The sequence below is a fragment of the Pyrgilauda ruficollis genome, unplaced genomic scaffold (assembly GCF_017590135.1).
Source record: "Pyrgilauda ruficollis isolate IOZ18807 unplaced genomic scaffold, ASM1759013v1 scaffold42, whole genome shotgun sequence".
NCBI lineage: Eukaryota > Metazoa > Chordata > Aves > Passeriformes > Passeridae > Pyrgilauda > Pyrgilauda ruficollis.
This window is the reverse complement of record NW_024525712.1, coordinates 3,302,201-3,318,491: the sequence shown is the minus strand read 5'-3', so window position 1 is coordinate 3,318,491 and position 16,291 is coordinate 3,302,201. Positions and strand designations below refer to the sequence as shown.

At 38.1% G+C, this 16,291-nt stretch overlaps 1 protein-coding gene across 4 annotated transcripts in view; it reads left to right on the top strand.

Annotated features, from left to right (window-relative positions):
* Positions 1 to 16,291, top strand: part of RNF144A (ring finger protein 144A) — a 62,227-nt gene that overhangs the window by 2,356 nt on the left and 43,580 nt on the right. Inside the window, exons 1-2 of one of the 4 annotated variants that reach the window (XM_041477844.1) lie at positions 9,066 to 9,089; positions 12,453 to 12,535. The exons of 1 other annotated variant lie outside the window; for it this stretch is intronic. The gene's annotated coding sequence lies outside the window, so the exon portion shown is untranslated. Of the gene's footprint in view, positions 1 to 9,065; positions 9,090 to 10,241; positions 10,439 to 12,452; positions 12,536 to 16,291 lie in introns of those variants that run through there. 2 more of the 4 variants (XM_041477845.1, XM_041477843.1) reach the window with 2 other exon arrangements.

The window sequence follows — 16,291 nt, the reverse complement described above, 5'->3', positions numbered from 1 at the left end:
TAGTCTGTGGATTAATTAGAAGACTTGCTTTTCATTGTGTTCCTTTTTACATCTTGAGTTACAAAAAGGAAATGGAAGACAATTACAAACTAACCCACCACTTCTTTTGAGTGGCATAGTGATTCTGCTGTGCCTAACTTAGGCTGTGGTCAGCTGTTCTTTTTATAAGGCACTATCCTTTTCTGTATTGCTTTGCAGAAACAAGCTCATAAAATTCATTTTGTAGGAGATCAGACAAAAAGATCATAATGACAATGTCTGTTTTTCACTTCTGATGGCTGGGAGGAAGGAGCAGTTGAAAATAGACTTGCTCTTCTGGCTGCTTGCTGCAAAGTGATATGTTTTTGTATTTCCTAATCAACTGGGATCAGAAATGCTTACAGTTTTTCTGCATACGCAGTCAGCAAATGATGGAGCCGGCAAAGATAGTATAAAATGGATTTTCAAATAGTTTGGTTGTTTGCTGATGGTGTCGCTTATAGTGGTAATACCATTAAGTGCCTTTTCTAAAAGGCTGAAGACAAAGAGGAACAGAGAAAGTGAATCACTGGTAAAAGTGGTAACTTTTTATTTACTGTGAAGACAGAATGTCTTGTCAAATTGTTCTAGTCTTGGCATGACTGTTATTTCCTTATTACAGCAATATTTTCACCTTTTCATTCGTAGAATATCAAGTGAGTGGTAGCTTGTTGCATTTGAACACCTTGCTGTTACCCTCCAGGTATCACTATGACAGTTTAATACCACTTCATCCTCTTTATGTTGAATGGAAATGACTTGTGATTGAAAAAATGCACTAAAGCTTATTAAATACAAACATTTTCTTCTTCATGATGTCCAATGGATCATCTAAAATACTTGAGAATGTGGGCAGGTCTTGCAGGTTGTCTGGAAAATAAAGTTCTAACTTACCAGGTTCAGGTGTAATTTTTTCATTACTTACAAATGTTCAGCTTTATTTGCACTGGTCGCTGCTTTGCTTGTGAACAACCAGATTCCATAGTTTTGGAGTCTTTATTCTTGAATTTCACTTGGAAATTTTACTGACTGATCTGTTTCTGCAGTATTTGGGTTATTTCCTCTAACCATAAAACTCCAGTATGAACTACAAGTTATGAAAGCTATCACTATGGTTCTTGGAGACAGTTTCAGCTGACCAGCCTTTGTCTGAACTCTACTCTCTACTAAATAGATCATATACGGCATAAGAATTGTATACTGTTCTACACATCCAGTCCTTGCAGAGGACTCTCATATTTAGCGAGGAATATGAAAAGGAATTAGTAAAATATATTGAGGCAAAAATCCATTATTAGCTCTTGATAATCAGGTACACAATCAGCTTCTTCCTATGCTTATTGTTTCTGTTGTTGTTCAGCAGTTGATTTGCTTCGTGTTTGATCACTGATGAGGATCTGTGTGTGGGTTTTATAATCTCACAGGTATTAATTTCCTTCTATATATACTTTTTTATGTGTCTGTATATAGAATGTTCTATGCAGTGTATGTATATAAATATATCTGTTTTACTTTTTATTTCTCTAATGGGGGCAGGTCTGACAGAAGCATCGGAAGTGGTTGCCTGCTCTCTTCCTACACAATGTTTTCAGTCAGGGCTGCCTCCCTGCAGTGACCACACAGGATGGCTGTGGTGGTATGGGTGAGCAGAGTCTGTTCCCTGCCAAAATGCCCCCTCCCTGGGGTGATAGGAGGGGTCTTGCTGCATTCTGTAAAGCAGCTGTATTTTTCTGGGCCTGATGCTTCAGACAGTGTTTGTCCTCTTAGGAGGAAAATGAATGTTTTTTAAGTCTGGGTTTCCTTCTATTACTGCGGTCTTCCCTTCATCTGTCTATTCCCGTATTAAGAAATACATCCATCCCGACAGAATGAGAGCAATGCTCTGCGACTTGTGTGGTCAGGCTCATGTCTCCGGCACAGTCTTGTAACAAAAACTTCAAGACCAAGCCATGTGCAGTCAGTATATACATATATCTAGCCTGTTTTTTTGAGAAAATAGATTGTGTGCAAGTCTCTGTGAATTTCTGACTTCCATTTTTGCTCTTAATTTCTAAACCTTTTGAGCAATTCCAATTGCATTTGTGAGAGGGTGGTAGCTTATGTCCAATAAACCTACACCTTTTCTGGCAGTAGGTAGCCTTGGCAGATGGAAAGATGCTGCTGAAGGACAGATTGAAATCTGAACTCTTCCTGCAACTTTGACACACATTCCTAGGAAACTGGGGTTTACTGCCCCAGTTGCTTACAAATCAACTTACACTGTGTTCCTATTTTTTTGACACTGTTTCACATTATACTTTTCTTTCATTTGAGTATTTTTGCAACAGTTTTGAATATGAAGAAGAGCAAGTGTTTGGTCTTTAGCCCCAAGTAGCTTTATAATATGGCAAAAAGTGCATGATGAGAAAGGAAAGATTAATTGGTTTTTTAAAACATTTTATTTTATTATTATTCTTCATACATGCCCTGCTTATGTGAATTCCTGTTTTTTAAAATAATTATTTTAACTCTTTCTTTTATAAATTTTACTTTGTAATAGCAACTCTTTAGACACCCAAAAACTTTCTTTGTAGTTGTATCATATAAAGATTGTTCCCCAAATGGAACAAGACTTAATAGGATGCAAACTGAAACAGTTCAGGCTTATTTCTGTATTTCTCCTCACTGTTTGTTTTCTGTAAACAGACTCTGTGTGAACCTTTCAGTTAGCTGATCACTTTTGCACGCTGCTATCTGTTGAATACATCTTGTGGTCTTTGTTTGTCTTGTCATGCTGACTTGATTAATGTTGTACCATCATCTTCCTTCATGAATAATGTATTTTCTGTCATGCAGTTGGAGCCTAGAGGAGAAGACACCCACACCTACTTTCTTAGATTAATTATGCATTACTTTTACCTTTGATGTGTACTGTCTATTCTTACTTTAGTGGAAAAAATGCTGACCAAAAGAAACATGTTGAGGGTGTATAAGGTATGTTAGATCTGTGGAAAGGCAGACCATATTTAAATAAAACCAACCAAACCAAGCCCCAACTCTTTTTTTTTTCTTTGTACTTCTGATATTTATTGACAATTTGTATTTTGAAAGGTTTGCTGGTGATGTCTCTAATTGAAATCACCAGGTTTTGCTGGTATCAGTTACTGTTTCTTGGTTGTGTGTGTGTCTAGCTTTCTAGCAAAGATGTGACAATATTCATTAGGTCTCACTGTTGCTGGAAAGCTGTGAGAGGTAGAATAACCTCAGTCACAGCTGTAGGATGCATGTGCCAGCTCAAATGGGCTCTTGATGATTATTTCGTCTTATTGTTTGGTCTCATTTATCCTCAGGACCACACTTGGAGCCTGCTGGGCTCTGGCTTGCTCCAAATACTGAGCTGACCTCATAAGCTTTGTGACTCAGGTAAAACAGAGCAGTTCTCTTTTGCTGTTAATCACTGAGAAGTGAAACTGATACAGGTTAAGCACAACATGGTGGTGAACCTTGTAGTTGCTACAGGAGCTGAAGCCAGCTGCTTCCCAAGGATGCAGTATGAAGCATCTGTAGTAAGCACTTAAAAACCTTCAAGGTTTGTGGATGCTCATCCATTCATACTCATCTACAGGATATAAGTTTATCTCAAGGTTACAAGCTTGTTTGTTTCTCTTTACCATGTGATGTGGCAGTCCCTGGCCTTGGAGAAGGTTGTGCTGGAAGAATTGGTGCTGTGTGAAGCTTGCTCAAAGCAGTGCTGCTGACCCTGGCACCTCTCCATGCTGTTGGTGGCTTTGCTCTGTGTGTTTGGTTGTGCCCTGTACTTTGGATCCTCGTGACTCTGAGGGAGGCATTCTCTGCAGCGTGAGTTCATCCTTTTCTCCACTGTAGTTTTTCACCCCTGCTGCTTGTTGAAGCAAACAGCTTGGCTCCATCAAACTGCTGCTGCCACTGGGCATCAGCTGTGGTGGTGTTCAGAATATGCAATGTCAAGTCACCTATTTCCTTTCTTGCATGATGTGATGTCCCACTGGAGCAGCAGCACTGGCCATTTACTTTGCATGGATTTATGTCTGAAAATCCATTCTTAAAGGTTTTACCACTGGCTTTTATTGAGACTGAAACATGATAGTTCTTAGTGGTTTTACAGTCTTAACCCCTTTGCATCTGTAGAGTCAGTAGGAGTGTGATAAGCCATTTCTCTGTCTTTTGTTCTCTTTTGTTCTGGCTTGTCATTGTCTTAAGAATAAAATCTCACTTCAGTAGGAGCAACAGGGTAGTTCTAATTTCAGTTCATGTTACATATTTAGTCAAAAATCAAGGCATGACAAATTCATAGACAACTCATAAATCCAAAGAATGTGATATCTTTTTGGCAAACTGTCAGTGCTAAATATTTGCATCAGTCACTTCACATTTCCACTAGCTCCTTAGAAAGGTGAACTTCACAGATTTGAATGAAATATAATGTTTGACTCTGTTCCCTGCTTTTCAGTTTAGACTACTGCTGTGAAGCTTTCTTACAGTTACAGATGAATATGTTTTCAGGGACTGCTCTTTTTTGGCAAGTTTACTGTTTTGCACTGTCTTTTCTGAAAGGTCTGCATGGGGCTTTTTGGGCGTGTCTTTGACTTGATTTTGTTTCCTGTCCTCCATGATTCTAATGTATTGGTCTTCAGACCAACGCAGGCATGTCCTTGTAACTTTTATTGATAGGAATAGTTGTTTTTGGATGGGATGATTCACCACAGCTGCCAGTATAAGGAAGAGTCAAAACATCATGCCCCTTCATTGTGCTAATAATAGTGATGTACCTTTTTGCTGGCTGGCAACACTGCTGTTGGTGGCAGCTTCAGAAGGGATTGCTGCAAGGGCAGTGAGGATCTCTGCTTTTTCCCTTTTGCCTTAGGATTTTTTCTTGTGCAGTTTCATTTCTCACTCCATGACACTGAGCCCATCCTTTTCACTGAAATGACAGTGTATTTTCACTCTGCTGTCAACCAATTCTGATCTTGAACTGTGGAAGGGCAAAGATAGTGCTATTTTTGGAGGGGAAAAAAAACCCAACACAAAAAACCTTGCAAAACAAAACAGTTTTTGTGCTGTGCTGGACAGGATGTTACTAAAACTATAACCTGGAGAGTTCCAGAGTAAAATAATATGTGCACATAAGGATGTCCTATCAAAATCACCTCAACTAATGTAAAAATCCATTTGTTTTCTCAATACCAAGAGGGTTTCCATGTGATTGCCTTAATGTGGGACTTATTCAGCCCTACTGGTTATGAAGAATTTGAGCTTTACAGGAAAGAGAGGAAATAGTTCTCTTAAAAAAATAATCTTTACAGTCAAAGAAACTTAAAACAAGCACGCTTAAATGAAAGACAGTATGTGTCCAAGCTGTTGGAAATGGCTGAAAGGCTGCAGAAGGTTAGTATCTGTCCATCAGCAATTAGGTCTTCCTAGAAATATGTAGGAAATGTTCTTTGTTGGAGCTGTAGTCCTGAGTTTAGGTATTTCATATTAGCTAAAGTCTTTGTGTTTGCTGTCCAGCTGTTTCAGTGCTTGACTGGGAGAAGACTGGAGGTTACTCAAGGAGATTGTTCCCAGGCATTAGTTAGGCTTTGATTTTTTTTCATTCAGTGAAAATATGTAGAACTCCACTACCTGAAAACAGTAAATGCTGTAAAAAGAAAATAAAGAATAATTTTAAAGACTTCTGTTCCTATTTTATACAGACACTTAATTTTTGAATATGCACATCAGGTAAAGCAAATCATGCTTTAATGCATTTATTGAATGCTCAAAAGGGCTTTGTAACAGAACCTTCTGTGATTTGCATCATTATCTTCTTCAGGAGTCTAAGTGCCAAATTGACTTTATCTTTAATTGAGGTGGCTCCTGATATTTAAAACTATTACATGCCTACAGTGTTGGAAAGTCTGCAGGGATCAGAAAAGATTCCCTCTTTTAAATCCCTCTTTAAAAAGATTTGGCAGAGATATTTTTTCCTGAATATACTGGAAATACTTTCATATATCTTTAAAACAAGTTACTTTTCATAATAATACAAAAAGTCTCCAGTTTCTTCTCCAAATTCTTCTTCCTACTCAGTACTCAGCAGCCATTCAGTACATGGAAATAAGGAAATGAGGATATTTTGAAATAGGGATACTTTGCATAAATTATTTCCAAAAATATTTGGTGGATTTGAATGTTGACATTTTCTTTGGATGTTAACAGTTAAGGAGTATAATGAAACTTTCAAAGAAAAAAAGATATGAATTCCTCAGAAAACAATTATGTAAACACAGTGATTTTCCTCTCAATGCTGTGTACTTTTGTAGATATCATCTGTTCCAGGAAAGTACCACAAATGCAAAGTATGCAGATGCAAAGAGTGCCTTTGGGGCAGTCTGTCCCAAAATGAGCAAATGTTGGCTATCTGATGGTACAGCTTAAACTGTATGAATGCTTAATGTGTGAAGGCTTGATGTGCCTGCCAGTGAATGAGCAGTGCTGTATGATGGGAAAGATGTGAGTTATTCCAGAATCCTCTCAGAGGGTTGTCTGGTTTTAGCCATGAAGACAGCCAGGTTGAGTGGGCCTTTGGCTGCTGTGGTGTTATGAATTGCAGCACTGCATGTCTTGTCATAAATGAGCTCACAGGGAAGCGGCTATGTACTCTGTATGTGCAGTTGTATTTTCCTTCATAATAATTCCTATTTGGATCTTTTCCCTCTTTTCACACGCTATACCTGTGTTCTCCTGTGTGTGTTAGGAGGGAGGGGGTTGTTGGTTAGTTGACTTAGTTTTGAGACTCCACAGGAAACTTGAGGCAGAAAACTGAAGATAATTTGTAATGTAATTCCCTTTTCCATCCAAGAGCCGTAGTCCTCTCTTAGCTGACAAGAGTGCCTTTGGGCAATGTCTGATATGGCACAAGATCTAGAAGAGTACTGACAGTCACCTTGAAACAGCTCTCATCCAACAGGCGTAGGGAGATTATCCCCAAAAGTTCCAGGTTTACAGGGAGTATATGCTTTGGGATAATGCTATTTTATCAATTTCTTCTTGCCTCCTGTTTTGCCTTAATTTTGGCTGTGCAGCTCACTGCCCGTCACAGTGATGGAGCCATTGCCAAGTCAGTCCATCTGGCTTAACCTATGCAAAATGCAGCTGTACCTCAGTTTACATCTGTGTTTCTTCCTGTGCTGTGGGGCCACTTTGTAGCCTGGAAGGAGCTGCCCAATGTGTTTATCTACACCCAGTGCATCTCCTGTATGGTCAAGTTTCAAGAAGAAAGGAGTGTGAATCTACATTCTTCAGAAGGAAGGAGTGTGAATCTACACTCTTCAAAAGGAAAGAGTATTTCCTTTTTCTTTCAGTCAAATACCTTGTGTTTCAATGTGTCTGCAATTACAGGCAACTTCTTTGGTCCATTTGTGATTGACTGACAAAATGAGGTCAGGTTAAGTCTGTGTTGATTTCTAGGTCAGACTGAACCTTAGAACCTTTTTTAATTTAATTTCTCTCTAGTACTTGTAAATGAACAATAACTTTAAAAATATTTGCTAATGAGGGAATTAAAAATGGGTTTATTTTCTCATACAATTATGAGACAGTTGCAAAATTTAAACTGTTTTTACACCTCACTCAGATCCCCATTATTTTACTTTATTTTAATATCTTTCCCTAGGAAATTAGACTAGCCATGTGGAAAAAGCATTTTTTTTTCAAAAAAAATTATATTCTTTTTAGAAATGGTGTGATATGCCTATCTCTGCCTTTTTATAGGAAAACATAGAATATTTAGTCAATATTACTGCATTTAGGGATCTTCTGGAAGGCTTAGGAAAGCTTATCCAGTAAAAGGAATATGTAGTTGTGATTTCATTATTTTAACCATAGGTTTTGATTGTTTATTCTTCATTGGAGGGAAAAAAATACGGGGAAGACATTTTCCATTCCAGCTTTTTAATAAGCAGGTGTGTATGTGGTGGGGAATTGTCTTCTCAAAAAGACTCAATTCTGTGTGCTTTTCTATTATATATATTATAATAAACCTGATAGTTAAATCCAACCATCTCTTAAAAAAAAAAAAAAATCTAAAATGACAAAGCTTCTTTAGAAGTGCATCCAAGAGTTAGTAGAGTAGTAATAGCCATCAGGTTCAAAGCAGAGCTAGCAATTAAATCTTCTGGCCTATCATGCTAGAAATGTCTTACATTTCCCTGTTTTCAGCACACAGTATCTCCTGTATTCGTATGAATGGATCTATTAAAATGCCTTTTATCAGTGTGCTTTGAGCTTTTCTGTTTTCATGAAATCGTGTAGCTGCTTTCTCTAAAAAGCCTTTAAAGAGCTTCCCACATCTGATCTGATGAAAAGCACCTCACTGTTGGGAACCAGCCAGTCAAATAGCTGTTCAGCCGTGGTAACCTGAATATTGCTTGCCGAGAGAAAATGGTGTGGGATATGTAAACCAGAGGGAGGGAGGAGAGGGACTGTGGCAGGTGGGTAGCTTCCTACTCTGCTTCAGGGAATCCATGGGAATTTCATCTCCTGAAATGAAGAACAGCATACTTAAGCTGGCACTGTGCAGCAAGGAGCTTTACCCAGAGTTCATAAGGGCTTCTCTCTACTCTAAGCTGTACACTTAAATTTTGCTTAAGTTTCCAGGATGTAGCTCTGTGTTTCCTTGGCACAGGGCTTCAATTTTTTTTGTGACCTGTTCTTGCACAGCAGAATTTCTCTTTGAAAAATGTGTTGTGTCCCTGGCTGCTGTGGGAGCTGGTGCTGCTGAGGGATCTCATCTTTCACTCCCTTCCCCGTGTGACTAGGGCTGACAGTGTAGGGCTGTATGAAATGCTGTCTCCTGACAAAGCTAAGGAGGCTGCTGAGGATATGTTTTGCATAATCACAAGTTGTCACCGCTGTAAGTAAAGTGAGAATTCAAAGCTGAAATTCCTTCTTGTGCATATAACCTGTCAAACCTCATCCTCTTTCCTGTGTGCCCTTTAGCGTTTGTCCTTGGACCCTGTGGCTGCCAGGCTGTGAGCTGCATCATAAGCTCTGACAGGATGAAGTGCAGAGAGATGAGTTCACGGCCATTTGTGCCTCCTGGCTACTCTTGGCTGACACAAAAAAACAGATGACCCGTAGGCTGTCACACAAATATAGAGTAGATCCCACAGCCTTTCTTTCCACATCTGCCACTGGTCCTGTGCTGGGGCTGACACAGGTTTTTTAATTCTTCTGCCTGTCAGCTTGTGGCTCTGTACAATACAGTTTCCTTGTTGGGAAACCATTACAGCACATCAGCAAAAGCCTGTCAGGTGAATGGAGCAGCAGCCAGCTGTAAAATATAAACAAGTAGATAGGTATCTGTGAGAAATAAACTTAGAATCACAATGTTCCAGGACTGGGCCTAGGCAAGATGCCATTTAACATTTTCATTTCTAAGACAGACACTTTGAAAAAAAAAAGAAAAAGCATTCAATTACGCTGTTTACCAGATTGTAATAATAAGTAAGTAGCCGCAAAGAATGATTTATTTCTTTTTGATGAGTAAAACCAAAGGTATGTATACAGGATGTAGCTGTTCAGATTTCTTGGTGAAAAGTTTTCCAGACATGAAGCATGAGGGACTGCATCCTGGAGAACAGCAGCTCTGCAAAAGTGTAGGGATCCAGCTGGATACAGGACTCTTAAGGTATCAGTGTGCTGTTATAGGAAGGGAAGATAGGACTAATTTAATCCTTGGTAGATGGGATTTATAAAATAAGCATTTTTGTCCTGGCATGATAGAGGTGTTACTAATGACAATAACACTCAAATTCTGTATCTGATCCTAGTTTTTACATCTTTAAAAGATCTTCAGGTGGGTAGAAAGAGCCACAATAATTATTAGTGGTGAAAAAATTCCTGGAAGTGATGTAACATGGAAAGGGTGGAATGTGAGCAACTGCTTTTTTTCCACCTGCATTTTTATTTGTAGTTACTGGATTCCCGTCCAGATAATTTTAATACAGACTTCATGTCATCCAAAGATAAATGCTAAAAAATGTTGAATGGATTGATTAGTCAGGTCATTTTTGTGAGATAAATTGCTTAGTTGCTGATGCAACTATAATAAAACATTGGTAAAAAATTATCAAGAAAAAGGCTGAGAAGACTGAGAAGGTTATTAAAATTATGGGAAAAGCATTTGGAGGGCAGTTCACATGAATTAAATAACAATAAAAGAGTTAAAATAGCCCAGCAGCATGTGCAGGAGATGACCATTGCTTATGTCTTTTCAGAAATTCTTGAAGTTGGATTCATTTGGTTGAAGCCTGAGAAAAGGAGGAAGATCTTTCAGGATAAAAGGACACCATTCTATAAACCAGGATAACCATTTTATTTGTCTAAGAGATCAGAAAAAAGACTGCATTTTATGTACATTGTATGCATCTTCTTTCTACAGGATTTAGACATTCAGCTTCTTGTTGAATGTAATGATCAGCCTGCAGGCTGGGGGACTGGCAGGATTCTGGCTATTTAAGAAGAGCCTCTTGGGAAAGTCTTGGGAGGGGAGATAATTGGTTTGTCCATCTGTGTAGAGCTTAATCTAATAGCTGGGTAACTCCAAGGAAATGTCAGAGAGAAGGGTTGAAATTTCCAGTTTGGGTAAGGGGGGAGAGAGAGACTTGGAGTAGGAGGTAAATCTGTGAGGTCCTTCTGTAGAGAGGGTAAACTGAATTTTTGTGGTTGGAAGAAATTGCCCAGGAGCAAACAGGAGGGGTGACAAACACTGCTCATAAAAGAGCTATTTGTTTACTCAGGATGCCTCCCTCCTTTGCAAGATAGAAGTGGGAGAGAGGGCCCCAGGAAGGCAGCGCTGGTAGAGCGGTTAGCAAAGTGCTGAGCGAGGCCCTGGCAAGGGCAAGGTTTTAAGAGGAAGAAAGAGATTAGGAGATGCATAAGTCAGATGAAGCTGATGCAGTGACTGAGAGTGTTGGCCCAGGACAAGTTGTGTGCTAAAAAGAAAGAGAGCTGGCAGAAGAGATGAAAAGCATCTGTGGTAGAGCTTTAGGAAATGAGTTTGAAAGCAACTTAAGCACTAACCTTACCCTGACTGTATAAGAGACTGAACACCTTAGCTGCCTTGACAAGAAAGTGTGTTGTACTCAATTCTTTCCTTTTAAAATTTATTTTCCTCCTCCCATTTAGAGTCTGACAAACATAACTAGAAACACTGTCTGAAGAGCTACATGGAAAGGTGAACAGCTGTAGCTCTTCAAACCAGCAAATTGCCCTTCCTGCCACTAGAGAAAGTGGTGAATCTCTTGAGGTTTCCAGCCTGAGGCAGGTTGTATGCCTAGGCAGTATTTGTTATCCATGTAAAAGCTACTTATCTGCCTGTCGGGGTACTTGGAAAATGTGTAATAATTCGTGGTGTTCAGGTTAACAATCTAATACATCCCATGGACCTTCTGACCCCAAGGTACAGGAAATAATTTTCTTATTTTACAAGTAGATAAGCCATAATGAAAGTAAAATTTTATTTTCCTCCTGAAATGTCAAGATAATTTAGGAAGAGGGCAATAACAATTTTTGTCAATTTTTGTAATTTTCAAGCAAGATTTGTTTTAAAGAAGCAGGCGGGGAAGGTTCAAGTGCGGAGGATGTAGAAGAAGTGCTGGGGGAACCTTGTTTTGGTGACAGAGCTGTTGGCTGAATAACTGATCAGTAGCCTAGAATTTTGGAGTACATGTATCTGAGCTTTTTTTGAGCATTGGTTGCCTGAGTAACAGTAATTACTGTTTGTTTTTTCTAGAAGTATGGTAGATATTTTTCCCATGTCACATCTCCCTCTAAATGGAAATCAGTGGAGGACGAGAATGTTGCAGAATGAGAATGTAAAAATACTTATTTTTAGGAGTTTCAAATATTAAGGCATACTTCAATAATTACAAATATTTTTAAATAGCATGTTGTTAAAAACTTAAGATGAATAAGGAAGATGAGAATTTTATGTGTTTGGCTATAAACTTATTCCAAGCTTTTTTATATTTGATAACAAAATACAGGTTTTATATTTAAAATCTACATACTCAATTTGAATAAATAAGTTTTACGAGTATTTGTTGGAAAGGAACTCAGCTAATAGTTTATTTCTGAGAAAAAACACTATTGGATAAATCTGAAAAATGGGAAAAAGCTTGCAGTGAAAGTAGGACTCCTGCCAGTTGCTGTTTTCTGAATTCATAGAATCATACAATTGTTTAGTTGAAAAAGACCTCTAAGATCATCAAGTCCAGCTGTTAACCCAGCACTGCCAAGTCCACCACAAAATTTTGTCTGCTAAGACTGTGCTATCACACAATTTTAAAAGCTGCTTGGCAAAATGGAACTCTCAGTTCTGGTTTTATATGCTCAGTTGAAATAATGTGTGACCCTTATCTTTTGTCTTTCAGGCTTGTCTAACACTACCAAAATTGTAGACTGGTTGGTGCTTTCTCATGGGATCCCTGTGACTGACAAAGGAGAGATTGTTGTGGTAGGTGTTTGCCTTGACCATCTTGATAGCACTTGGCTGGAGCACAGGCAGATGCAATTTTCAGTGCAGCCGTGCTTTCATAGGACTCTTATGCCAACAGAAGCTGTGGGAAGGGAAAAATACGCCGGAGAGATGAGTTTTACAGTCTTTGGAATTGCTCTTGTGGTTCCCCATAAAAGTGGAAGCCACATAGCCTGGGGTGGTATAAGAGGAGGGAATTTGTCAAAGTTTGCTTTTAATTATGGAGCTCTACCATGAAAAGGGTTGGTTCATTTACCAAAGAAATGTAGGCAAACAACCAAATTTGCATTCTAATTAGCTTCCTAGCAAAATCCAAGTCACAGAGACTTGTTTGATAGTAATCTTCAAAGCACAGTTTAATGGTACCACCTAAAATGGGCTCTCTAGGCTTTCATTTTTAAATCTCTACATAGCATATATATGTGTGTATATATATACACATGTATAAAACACGTATAAAAATATATCTTCATCTCTATAACAGAGCCTGTTGTGCTTTCATATATGGTTTTTGATTTAATAGTTCCATTTCCTGTGCATTCTATATGTCCCACACACTTCATACTACAAATAAGGGAGAAAGATAATAAAGTGATTTCCTTTTTGAGATAGCTACAATTCTATATGTACTCGATAGCAAATTATTGGTATAATTGGTAAATGTATCTCCAGTCAAACAAAAAACATAGCACATATTTAGTTTCAGATCTTTTAGAAGGCAGCAGAACTTGTGTTTAAATAATGAAAACCTGTTTCTCTGTGGTTTGGAAAAGGTCATCCTGCGAATATCACTACAGCTGCAAGTTCTGCATTATGCTTGCTCTAATATATGGCTATATGCAGAACTAATGGCATTTTTAGATTTTTTTTATTTGCTTGAGCTCGTGACTCGCTGTTGGTAGCTTTCCATTTTTCAAGCAATGCTGCTTTTGCACATTCATTTTCTGGAAATAGTACTAAAAAGTCATACTTATGGACTAGCAGATTGTACAAATATTTTTCCCTCCTTTTCTTTGAAACTCATGTTCTTGGTTTAGTTATCAAAGTGTAATGTTGTTCTTACTTGACTCCTTTTGACTACAGGAAGAACCTATTGTGAAAATATAATAATATTGGCTTATATTTAAGTATTGAAGGTTTAATGTAACAGTCTGTATGCTCTGCTTGAGTAACATATCTTAATATAAGGAAGTATTAATTATAGAGCTAGTTTAAATATTTTTCATCTAGTGTTTTTCTGCTCCACTTTTTAGTACTAAGTGGAAAGGTCTGTATTTGCACATCTTTTTTACAAGCAGAAAGTCTAAATGGGAGAGGGGAAGAAGAGAGATAACTTTTATTTTGAAACCAGGATGTCTGCTACTGTCTTTCATATCCCTTGCTTAAAAAAAAGATGATTTTTTTCGTCCCTCACAGTGCTGTAGTTAATTCCTTCTATAAACTTTCAGCTTACAAGTAATCAGCATTTTTCTTATTTTTAGAAAACTATGCTAGAAACATATAATTGATTCCTGATACTTAGAAATGTGAAGAAAATCCTTATAAGAAGTGAGAAATGGCAAGTTTCTTCACTTCTTATCTTCAAGAAATACATGTCTGTTCTTGGGGTCAATAATTTCTTGAAATAGTTCCTCTCCCACTTAGTGATGTACTTTACCCTGCGTCATGGGTATTCAGGGAGTGATCAGAGAGTGATCTCCTTGTGGGAAGCTACATGAGCCAAGGTCCCTCAGCCTCTCTCTCTCCCTTCACCATTCAGTGGTGAATGAACCCATTCACCACTGTGTTCTTTCATCAGTGCAGCTTGTTCTGTTCTCACCTTGCTTTTGTTTAGTTTTCTGCTGAGGTGCGTCTAAACATCCTCAAACTTCTCCAGGCACCATATCCCATTTTCTGAAACATGAGAGAAACATGTAACATACCCTCAGGAGCTGTGTCCATTGTCTTGGAAGAGCATGCATAACTGGTCAGTCTTTTTTTCATTTTCTCAAACATGTGGAAACATAAGTTGAGTGTGATATGTTCTGGCAAAAGTCAAACTGTGAACTGGTATGATCTTTCCTGGCCTTCAATCAGTGTGAGGCCAGCTCTGACATCTTGTGAACGTTCACGGTTAAAATGTGCCTTGAGTTCTTGAATCTTTCTGCTGCCTACCAGCCCTATTTCACTGAAATGGCTCTAAGGGATTACTGAAATGGAGCATGTCCTGGCAGAGATCTGTATTGGAAAATATTTGTGGCATACAGATGATCATGAGGTATTTGTGTAAAGAACAAGAACATACCATACATAGCTCAGATGATTAATACAAAGCAGAGAAGCATTGCCCTCTGATTTTCCTCGTCTGGCAGGCAAGATCCTGCCACTCCTGTCTGTGTGATAGTGAACACAGGGGAGCAGCTCACTGATCTTTCCTAGCATCTAAAGAGGCTTGTGCTCTTGTCATCTTCTTTAGACATGCTTTCCAAGCTTGCTCCTGCTCATTAATAGGGAGAGAAGGGAGCAGATGGGGAAAGTCAGAGTTTGCCAGTAAAATGCAAAATTCTTCTCTAATGATCTAGTGTTGGCTTGAAATTGTCAGATTTTCTATTAGAGTTGATAATTTCTGTTCCACTGTTTATAACCTTAAAATAGTTATGTTTCATTTCACTGTGGAGGGAAACAATCAAAATGTTTTGGCTTTGCTTCAGATAAAGGTGTTTTCTAGGTGGCTGTCTGTAACCTTAATGGCAGTTGAGACCTATATAAACTGAATCATTGTACCATAATTTAGTGACAAGTGTGTGATCAAGATCTAGTGATATAGTAATAATTTGAATTCTTATCATAATCATCATTATTATTTTATGTCTTATAGCAGTAGCCAAAGAGACAGCTTGGCTCAGTCTAACACAGGAAACTGGTAACTAAAATAAAATTTGATAAAGATGTAAATGTCTGTCTACAAAAGTCAAAGTGTTTTTTCAGCCTGTGACATAAAGAATTACATTGTGGAGGTGGCAAACTCATTCTGTGATGTCAGCCACAAAATAAAATTTTATTTTTAATTATGGTTAATGAAACAAGATGAAAAGCTAATTGTATTTATTTGCCTTAGTCACAAAGAAACTTCTCCACTAATAAAGAAGGGTTTGAAGGTGGGAAATATTTATTAGTATGCAAAATTTTTAAAAGTAAATTCTCTGCTCATTCTTAATCGTTCTGTGTTCCTTTGTTTACCTGGTTGTTTATGTGTTTGGTCTGTGGCTAGCTCTGATTGACATGGAAGTGGTTCTGACCAGGCATGGCCTTCTCAGCTATCATTGCTTTTAATTCTTAGTTTTGAATGCTCCTCTAGTGCTGCAGAAGAACTTAGCATCCTATTGAAATTAATAGCTGTAGATTGCATTTCTGAGGCTTTGTTTCAAATGTTGGAGGGTTTTTTCCCCTATATTTTTGTCATTTTGTTGTTGTAGGCAGGTATTTAAAACCAGCATTAGCTTCTAGCATAGGAACGTTTTGGGATTGTACCATATGCCAAAACCTGATTAGGAGTTATTTCCCACCTCTTTTGAAGTTTATAGAACTAAGTCTGGCTGTGAATGTTTACTTTTTACATGGATGCTATGTATATGTGACATTGGCTTTTTGTAGTTTATTCCAGGTTCTGTAAAACTGATCACCTTTCTGTTAAGAGGGGATTGCAAGAGTTAGTGATGTTGTGGATGGTTAATTTTCTCCAGTTCAGTGTGTGAG